Source organism: Dreissena polymorpha, chromosome 8 (assembly GCF_020536995.1).
Source record: "Dreissena polymorpha isolate Duluth1 chromosome 8, UMN_Dpol_1.0, whole genome shotgun sequence".
Lineage (NCBI taxonomy): Eukaryota > Metazoa > Mollusca > Bivalvia > Myida > Dreissenidae > Dreissena > Dreissena polymorpha.
Window position 1 is genome coordinate 106,325,353 of NC_068362.1, and position 11,073 is coordinate 106,336,425.

Consider the following 11,073-nt stretch of genomic DNA (forward strand, 5'->3'; position numbering starts at 1 on the left):
CACCCGAAACTTGTCGACCACACTGTTTTCTATTTCCACCTTTTGCGTGAAATATATAATACGACACAATGGAGAAGTGACCTTAAATGTAATTAATTTTCTCTTTACTTATATATCAGTCTAAGGCGAAAAAAATAGTTTCTTCTAACCCGACCGATTCTGTTTTTTTTCGGTGCCGACCCTAAATAGTTTTGAATAGCCCATATTGAGTATTTGATAATTGTTCATATTCCCTGAATAACCGTAACTGTCACATTTAAATAACACATGTTGAATAGGGAATAGTTGACCCCAGATCTGCACTTAAACACACTTATTTAAGCTAACTTAATACCTCACGTATCATTAACGGATAAAAATAGTTTGGCCGACTGACCTACCCTTAATGCAAAAAGCGACATATTTTGATGTACTGATTTTTTTATCGATGCTTGTTGACAATTTTGAACTGAAAACTAACACATGCGAATAGTTAACCCATGTATGCCTAGTGGACTCTCCCATCCTTCTAAATTCGATCAATAAGGGATTATTTCCAATATTATGGATGCCTAGTATATTTATTTCTATATGTAGAATATTTGTTACATAAAATCCTTTAAGCAAACAGGTCTACGCTGTTTGCCAGTGCCTTTTTTTCTAGACGCTAGGCATACGTGGGTTAAAGTTGAAATGCGTTCACATGTTTCAAGCAAAATTGTGCAGCTGTGCAAAGCTTTATAAAGACCCATAAACACTTCCCAATACTAAAATGGTATAATAAAACTTCAAAAAAAGTTCCATACGAAGGTTAATTACAATAGGAAGACCATAAACAAGTAACATTGGTGTTAAAACGAAAAAATACAAACATTCTGTTACGTTTTAGCATCTAAAAATCGTTTCTCGATGTTATTTTATTTCATTTTACGGGTGATGTCGGGTCATGATCGGATTCATTCGATTTGCGTAAGTTTGCATAATTTGGAGTGCACTTGCCTTTACTTTCTATAAGGTCCGCGCGCTTGTTTAAAAAAATAACGGGCAACTTTAAAATCATGGGACAACTCCATTCTTTCCTCGACGCAGCTCCATTCAGCTACCGGTATGTATTTCCCCACATACACTTTCATTTGTGCACGCTCTTTTTTGGATCTTGCCGAATAGCTAAGAAAAACTGGACGTGCTCGCTATAACTCTGCCTATTAATAACATAATGATTATTCATGAGAACTGCGTCATGCTTCAAACGCCGCCCGAAGCCACGCTCGCGTTCACTCGAAAATGTTCGGAGGTCGACCCGTGAAAAACAAATGGAAAAAAATAATAACGAGCATTTTGTATCTCGTTAAATCAATGCTACCAGACCATATCTAGCGTTGAAATGTTTGCTTGTGGTAGTAGGAACACTGATATTTTAAGGGTTAACTTTATTTTACAAATAATTCGTTGACTTTGAGTGTGTATGAATCTTAAAATGATGTGAGACACACATAAGGTTTCACGGTTGAATAGGTTGCGATAACGGACTGGATATGGTGACCGCCATGCAATGCTAAGATCATTGGTTCGAGTTCTTCAATATGAAGCATTTGAAAAACAGGAAAATCAAACTTAAAAAAAATGCCACATATCCATTTAAAAGTCATATTTACACAAATTCTTAAATAAATCGTTATTTTGTATAAACTAAATTTAGCGAACTTGATGCTTTTTAGAAGATATGACTTAAATCTCTAGATGGAATATTATAATAAAGTATATTGTCGGCACAATAAAAAATGGGGCTATAGGATGAGCGGAGGCAAACAACTTTTCTTATATCTTACCTGTCAAAGTAACAAACTTTTTGTGACTCTGAAACGTGGAGATTAAATAAGACCAGATTTTCGCGACAATATCGTCTGAAACACCACTGAATGAAAAATCCAAACAACGTTGTCCATTGACCAGTAAACAACGATACATCGGGTGCAAAATGGGGTTTACTGCATCTGCATGTGCGTTAAGTGTCGTCTCAGATTAGCCTGTGAAGTGCGCACAGGCTTATCAGGGACGACACTTTCCGCTTTTATGATATTTTTTTGTTTAAAGAAGTTCTCTTCATAGCAAAAATCCAGTTTAGGCGGAACGTATCGTGCCCGATAAGCCTGTGCGAACTGCACAGGCTAATATGTGACGACACTTAACGCACATGCAGTAAGCCCCCTTTTCACAGATCCCGGCTCAAATGTATCTGATAGTAACTATACTGTGTGTACTCACGCCTCAAGTTTCTTTGTTGGCTTGCCGCTTTTGCTGTTTTTTTTAATCTGCTGCTGAAGATTCTTCAACTTCTCGAAATTCGTCACCGTGTCAAAATAGCCTTGTCTAGGAAAAATTGAATCAATAACATGTAAAGTAATGGCCTGCTTTCAAGCAAATTTGAAATAACTGACTCTACTAGTCTTTCCCATCATATTCAACATCCCATCTTCAATTTCTCTGAAAGCGCCACTGCGACAAAAAATCTAAGCAATAACGTGTCAAAATACCTCTGTTTGCGACGAAAAATCTAAACAATAACGTGTCTTAAAAAAGCCTTTCATTAAATTAAATGGACATTACCATAATAATCGTCCTGTTCAATGCGTATCTTGGCTTGACTACTGGAATGAAAGTTTATGTCAAATCAGGTAATACGTGATGCAATGCCGCGTACGTGCGTCAACAATTTTAAGTGAGCAAACTGGGCGGTTCTTACTTGATATTTGCCTCCTCTGTCTCGTCAACAGAAAGTTCGATCTCCGCCTGGGAAATTAAAAATAAACAATACATACAAAACACCACGAATTTGTAAAGATTCGTTTAAAAGTTTGTGTGAAGATTTATGTGAAGAATCGTGAGCCATTTGTGTGAAGACTTTTTTGAAGATTCGTGTGAAGAGTTGTTTGAAGATCGGTGTAAAAGTCTGTGAAAAGATTTGTGTGAAAGTCTGTGTGTAGATTTAATATTCAACTATGGCATTTTCCCCTTTTATATTGAACAGTGTTGAACGTGGTTTTAATAAGGCAAAACAATAAAACACAAAACATAAATACAAATATTTTCGTTAACATCACCATAAATACGATGGACGATATATGTTTTTTCCCTATACAAAATGAGTTTTCACATTTATAAGCAATTCAGAGATAGAAATAAAAAAATGAGGATCAGAAATAATTCGGATCCTTGATGCTCAGACAAAATAAAATGATTTACAAGAACATAATATACTCTGTTAAAAGGGGGTTTAATGCATGTGGGTAAAGTGTCGTCCTAGATTAGCCTGCAAGGACTGCACAGGCTTATCTGGAACGACACTTAACGCACAGGCATTAAACTCCCTTTCAGGCTTATCTGGAACGACACTTAACGCACAGGCATTAAACTCCCTTTCAGGCTTATCTGGAACGACACTTAACGCACAGGCTTTAAACTCCCTTTCAGGCTTATCTGGAACGACACTTAACGCACAGGCATTAAACTCCCTTTCAGGCTTATCTGGAACGACACTTAACGCACAGGCATTAAACTCCCTTTCAGGCTTATCTGGAACGACACTTAACGCACAGGCATTAAACTCCATTTTTACAGAGCGAGACTCATATTTCATATTTTGAAATATTTATACATTTCAAGAAATAAGCATTCCGTATTCCAAACAAATGTCTTATAGAAAAAAACAGTAAACATATTAAATATAACGCATACGTTGTTTTACTCACCAAATCCAAGTGGTCCAGTGTAAACCACTGCAAAATATAACGCGTTTTTACAATGCAATTTTTAAAGAGAATGTAAGAAATAAAGTAATTTGGTAAAGTATTTCATTAAAGTAATCTGCCAAACAATGTTGTCGACCGAACGTCGTTATTTATAAACATGCATTGCCCATTATGGTCTTCTTTTAAAGTACATTAAGACGTGATGGCGCTTTCATGTCTTCTGCTAATACTCATTTATATTTTACGCTCGATTAAAGACGAAACCCACCAAAATGGCATCACATGACAAATTGGTTGATTGTTTGAAATTTAAAAAATCCGCTTGATATGACAGATCTATTGTGTGTGTGTGTGTGTGTGTGTGTGTGTGTGTGTGTGTGTGTGTGTGTGTGTTTGTTGTAAATCAACATGGTATATATTAACTGAAAATATTGAAAATACTTCGACAAACCCGCTATAAATGCTATCGAAAATCTCATAAGCACTTTACATATTTCTTCAGTACTAATATGCCGATAACAAATGTCAATTTATGTATCAGACTACAAGTCGCATATGTAAATAATAAGAAATGTCTTTAAGCGCTAATAAAATGTTCTATACAATAGAACGAAAAAACCCTCTACATACATCATCGAGCTGTAACAGCATCTGGAATGACACAAGCAAACAACTATAAATATATAGATACACATTTGTATCTCACACGATATTATCTCACACGATTTGTCATTTTATACTATAATTTATTGAAACAAAGTTAAGGAACGGAATGAGTATTTCCGGACGCATGTACAGCATGCATATGTAGGAACACAGATTTGCGTTGTTAAACGTGCAAAACAAAAAATAAAACATGTGTTTTACACCCTGCTGTCTTTTATCACTTTTGTACACTTTACTTTTAGTCGAAATACCCGATTACGGTCTGGCGGGCGGGTCAGGAGATGATGAAACAAATGACCCGCGTTATGAGAAAACTGGGCTTAATACATGTTCTTGAATTGCCGTCCCAGATTAGCCTGTTCAATCAGCACAGGCTAATCAGTCTCGAGACTTTCCGCGTAAACTGTATTTTCTCTGAGAAGAGACTTCATTTAAACAAAAAATGCAAACACATACTTAACGCACATAAATCTAGTCCCATTTTCACAGAGCAAGACACAATTATTTGTATTTATGTACTTGTCATGCTCTTTCTTTCTTTTGTTCGTTCGTTCTTTCTTTTTTCTTTTTTTAAATGAAAATAAACAGTATCCACATAATAACCATCCTCGCTGTAGCCGAATGCTGCCTTTGACATCATGCTAATTATATATTTTTTACTGCGTCCTACTGGAAATGGCACTTTCATGATGTTGGTTTTAACTCTAGACCCAATCCGTATGTGTAAATGAACTTTGTTGTCGATAATATGAGCCGCGTTCTGAGAAAACTGGGTTTAATGCTTGTGCGTAAAGTGTCGTCCCATATTAGCATGTGCAGTCCGCACAGGCTAATAAGGGACGACACTTTCCGCTTTTATGACATTTTTCGTTAAAATAAAGTCTCTTGTTAGCAAAAATCCAATTAAGGCGGAAAGTGTCGTCCCTGATTAGCATGTGCGGACTGCACAGGCTAATCTGGGACGACACTTTACGCATATGCATTTTTTCCCAGTTTTCACAGAACAAGACACATATATTACTTTTGAATAATATATGCATATACAATAAAATATAATTAAACTAAATAAAGACTGTGTATGTACGGGTGAATGTATAATTTTCATATGTACGATCATATTTATGAACTGCGTGCATACGGACGCAATACGAAATGCGCATTAACAAAGTAACTACAGATGCAGGTACGAAATGCAATTGTACGAGCGAAATACATTTGCGAAATGGATATGCACGGATGCCGGTATAGAAGGCATTTCTCCGCACAGGCTTATCAGGGACGACACTTTCCGCTTTCATGATTTTTTTCGTTTACATTAGGTACCTTCTATATGAACATCCATTATAAGCGGAAAGTGTCGTCCCTGATAACCTGTGCGGACAAACGAAAACTTCCATAAAAGCGGATGTTGTCATCCCAAAAAGGCCTGTGCGAACTGCACAGGTTTATCTGAGACGACGCTTTACTCACATACTTAAGACCCGTTTTCCGAAAGCGCAGCTCACATATATGTGAACGATACTCGGATACTCGGCTTACCTCGTCTCTGTCACTGAACGCTGTGTTCACCTGCTCACTCATGTGATTGTACTGATCCATCACAGTCGCGAGTGCATGTCGTACCTGGGGTAGTACGAAATACAAATACGTGGGAAGTACGAAATCAATCTTAAACAAGATATGTGTTTGTCAGAAACACTATGTCCCCTTTGCGCCGCTTTGAGACTATATATTTGACCTTTGACCTTGATGGATGATCTTGACCTTGACCTTTCAGCTCTTATAATGAGTTTATTCCTTCACCATCGAAATTAATCATTTGTTTATATTTGATTAACACACAGTTTTCTTTCGACGCATTCAAATCCCAATTTCACAGCCGCGTCATGCGAAAATGGGTCGGTTCGGCTAGCATTTATATGCCAAGATTATGACCATTTCAATTTGGAAAAATACAATACTTACATAAACAACTGAAAAGTATCCACATCTTCTTCTCATACGGTGTGTGTTATTCCTAATCATCCAATTACTGAGTCTAACTACTGATTGTATTATGTTACACAAGTATTGTTAACGCACGTTCATACAGATTGTGATTTGTATTTATAAATTTTAACCCATTTATGCCCAGTGGACTCTCCCATCCTTCAAAATTGGATCAATTTATTTTTAAAATTAGGGATAGCTAGTATAATGGTAGCATAATGATGGGGATGGTCTACGCTGTTTGCCAAGGCCTTTTTTCTAGACGCTATGCACAACTGGGTTAAATAAATATATGTATTCATAAAAAGGTTCGCGCGTTTCAAACAATATTTAAATCAGTATTATTCCTTTAACTGTACACTTACCTCATATTCTGCAGACGCTTAACACTTTCCTCATATTTTGCAGACGCTGTACACTTTCCTCATATTTTACAGACGCTGTACACTTTCCGCACATTTTACAGACGCTTAACACTTTCCTCATATTTTACAGACGCTTTATACTTTCCTCATATTTTGCAGACGCTTTATACTTTCCTCATATTTTGCAGACGCTTAACACTTTCCTCATATTTTACAGACGCTTTATACTTTCCTCATATTTTACAGACGCTTAACACTTTCCTCATATTTTACAGACGCTTTATACTTTCCTCATATTTTGCAGACGCTGAACACTTTTTTCATATTTTGCAGACGCTGTACACTGTCCTCATATTTTACAGACGCTTTACACTTTCCTCATATTTTACAGACGCTTAATACTTTCCTCATATTTTGCAGACGCTGTACACTTTCCTCATATTCTGCAGACGCTGAACACTTTCCTCATATTTTGCAGACGCTGTACACTTTCCTCATATTTTACAGACGCTGTACACTTTCCTCATATTTTACAGACGCTTTACACTTTCCTCATATTTTGCATACGCTGAACACTTTTTTCATATTTTGCAGACGCTGTACACTTTCCTCATATTTTACAGACGCTTAACACTTTCCTCATATTTTGCAGACGCTGTACACTTTCCTCATATTTTACAGACGCTGTACACTTTCCGCATATTTTACAGACGCTTAACACTTTCCTCATATTTTACAGACGCTTTATACTTTCCTCATATTTTGCAGACGCTTTATACTTTCCTCATATTTTGCAGACGCTTAACACTTTCCTCATATTTTACAGACGCTTTATACTTTCCTCATATTTTACAGACGCTTAACACTTTCCTCATATTTTACAGACGCTTTATACTTTCCTCATATTTTGCAGACGCTGAACACTTTTTTCATATTTTGCAGACGCTGTTAAAGATCGATGAAGAAAACTGTTATTTTTCTAGTAACAGACAAGTATTCGTTCAAGATGTTGACGGTTTTTCTTTTTAAGGCCGTAGCTAGCGTTTACCAATTTAGACTTCAAATTAACCAATATTTTTTGCAGTTTTTAACAAGAAATACTGAGCGCACTGCGTATATATGCAATTCGTTTTTTAATTGTTCATTTTTTTCAACTGAATTGTGTATAAAAAAAAGTGTGTTAAATATTACCAATTGTTTAAAGAAGGAAATTCAATACTGTGTACAATGCGGATATTCATTCTGTGACAATACTTAATTTCATCAAGTGCATAAATGTGGTTGATCTGTCCTTAACTTAATTGCAGTTGCTTTGGGAAAAGGGATTACGTGAAAAATATTTCCACGCAGCTTAAACTTTTAAATCTTTTAAATCGCGGATTGATGCACGTTCACAATCACTTGGTTAAAAGGCTAAGCCTTAACTATCACTTTATATTTTTACAATAACATATTGTTAAAATGAACCGAATGAATCCCCGTCAATTCAAATTGACCCAGATACCTATGATTTTTTTGGTAGGCCGATCGGTTCACTACTTTACAAAATAATGTTCAAATACCTTCCTTAACCTATTTATGCCAAGTGGACTCTCCCATACTTCTAAATTTGGTCAATTTATTTTCAAAACTAAGGATGTCTAGTATATACATTTCTATATTAAGAATATTTCTTACAGAAATTCCTTTAAGCAAATAGCGCAGACCCTGATGAGGCGCCGCATCATGCGGCGTCTCATCTGGGTTTACGCTGTTTGCCAATGCCCTTTTCTAGACGCTAGGCATAAATGGGTTAAAGAAATAAATTACACGATGAGATAGGTTCTGTTTAAAACTGTTGAACTTTAACTTTATAGCAGTTAACACATACATAAGACGCAATCCATTTGTAAGTGTTTGCTTTTGAAAGGCACCAAGGCAACTGCTATTCCCGAGTGCTGGATCATCATCGGCAGATGCAGTGTTGTCTTCTTTAAAGGGACACATTGTGTTTTGCAGCTTGATGCTGTAGTGGTGGTGGTGGTGGTGGTGGTGGTGGTGGTGGTGGTGGTGGTGGTGGTGGTGGTGGTGGTGGTGGTGGTGGTGGTGGTGGTGGTGGTGGTTGGTGTCGGTGGTGGTAAGTAGTAGTAGTATAGTAGTAGTAGTAGTAGTAGTAGTAGTAGTAGAAGTAGTAGTAGTAGTAGTAGTGGTAGTAGTAGTAGTAGTAGTAGTAGTAGTAGTAGTAGAAGTAGTAGTAGTAGTAGTAGTAGTAGTAGTAGAAGTAGTAGTAGTAGTAGTAGTAGTAGTAGTAGTAGTGGTACTGTAGTAGTAGTAGTAGTTAGTAGTAGTAGTAGTAGAAGTAGTAGTTAGTAGTAGTAGTAGTAGTAGTAGTAGTAGTAGTAGTAGTAGTAGTAGTAGTAGTAGTAGTAGTAGTAGTAGTAGTAGTACTAGTAGTAGCAGTAGCAGCAGCAGTAGCAGCATAACAATACCAATACTTAAGAATGATCAAATGGTAAAAGGTCACCTAGCACTGGCAGTAAATATGGGGCTCATTTACAGATCAGATTTGGAATCTCTGCTGTAAAATGAGATTTTGAATGAATTAAAGGGAGGCAAATCTGTAATAAAAAGAACATGCATAAACCGTAGTTGTTTTCCTTGCTTGAACCATGCTAAATCCTTAAAATGCCTATTTCCAGTAACTGTGACCTTCAACTGTGACCTTGACCTTTGACCTAGTGACCTCAAAATCAATAGGGGTCATCTGCGAGTCATGATCAATGTACCTATGAAGTTTCATGATCCTAGCCCCAAGCGTTCTTGAGTTATCATCCGGAAACCACCTGGTGGACCGACCGACAGACCGACAAACCGACATACCGACAGACCGACAGACCGACATGTGCAAAGCAATATACCCCCTCATCGAAGGGGGGCATAAAAACAACGCCAACCTCGCGTTCCAATGGGTCACCTAAAGTCAGGAGCTCCGTGGGACCTTCTATGCATTGATTTCATGGGTCCTCTACCCGTAACACCCAAAAGGCAACAGATTCGTCCTGGTCATGAGTGACCACTTCTCAAAGTATGTAGAGGCCATTCCAGTGGTAGATCAAACAGCTGAAACCTGTGCAAATGCAGTTGTAGAGCACTTCATTGCACGATGGGGTGCTCCACTGAAGAAACATTGCGATCAAGGTGCCGCATTCGAGTCTAACCTTTTCAAGGAACTGTGCAGACGACTACAAATGACAAAGTCCAGGACGCGTGCACAGAAACCGAAGGGCAATGGGCAGGTAGAACGGTTTAACCGCACACTTATTAAAATGGTAAAGTCCTTCCTGGCGGGTGAACAAACAAGCTGGGATCTACACCTAGGCAGTTTGGCGGGTGCGTACCGAGCAACATCGCATGAAGCGACTGGTTTCTCCCCTAATATGATGGTAACTGGACGTGAAGTTCGACTCCCAGCAGACATCATATATGCTGATCCATCTTCTAGAGGTTCCACCGAGATGAGAAATATCACCACCATGCAACAGGCCGGATATGCGGGACAACTACGGGAAAGGTTGATCCGCGTACACCAGATAGCGATGGAACACCTTAAACAAAGGGCAAAACGCAGTAAAATTCATTTTGACCAAAAAGCTTCGTTAATAGACTACAAGGTGGGCGACCCTGTATGGTGTCTTAATGAGGGCCGTAAAGTTGGGTTATGTCCGAAACTCGAAAATATATTCGAGGGGCCCATGCTCATTCAACAAATAAAATCAACAGTTAACTTTGTATTGCAAACTGACCGAGAGTGCCATACTAAAATGGTGAACCACGATAAACTGAAACCGTACAGGGGCAAACACATTCCTAAATGGTTTATCTCTGCGAAACAGAAACTTAAGAAACACATAAGCGTATAACTAATATGTGAGCCAATACCTTATTAATAATCAAAGACTTAGGATCGTGCGCGAAAAAAAACGTTGCGTAAAAAAAGAAAAGAAAATCAAAGTGCATAAATATTTTGGTGGGGGGGGGGGGGTATTTAAAAAAAAAGGATTATTTAAAGTATTATCTAGCATTTAGTGGCGCAAAAGAACAATGACGCTCCTCAAGTTCATTAAGTTTAAGTAATAATAAAGTGTTACGTCACTACTGGTTGTTTATTTTAGAAAATGTGGCGAGCTGTAGACGATCTTCATAAGAAGTATAAATTTCGTGCTTCTGGAAAAACTGACAGAAAGTCTAGAGTGGTAGGCCATGTTTTAAAATACCATGTGTCGATGGACAGAGTACCATTCTCTTGCAGTTTATGCAATTTCCGCTGCCTTGAGCAACACGAACTT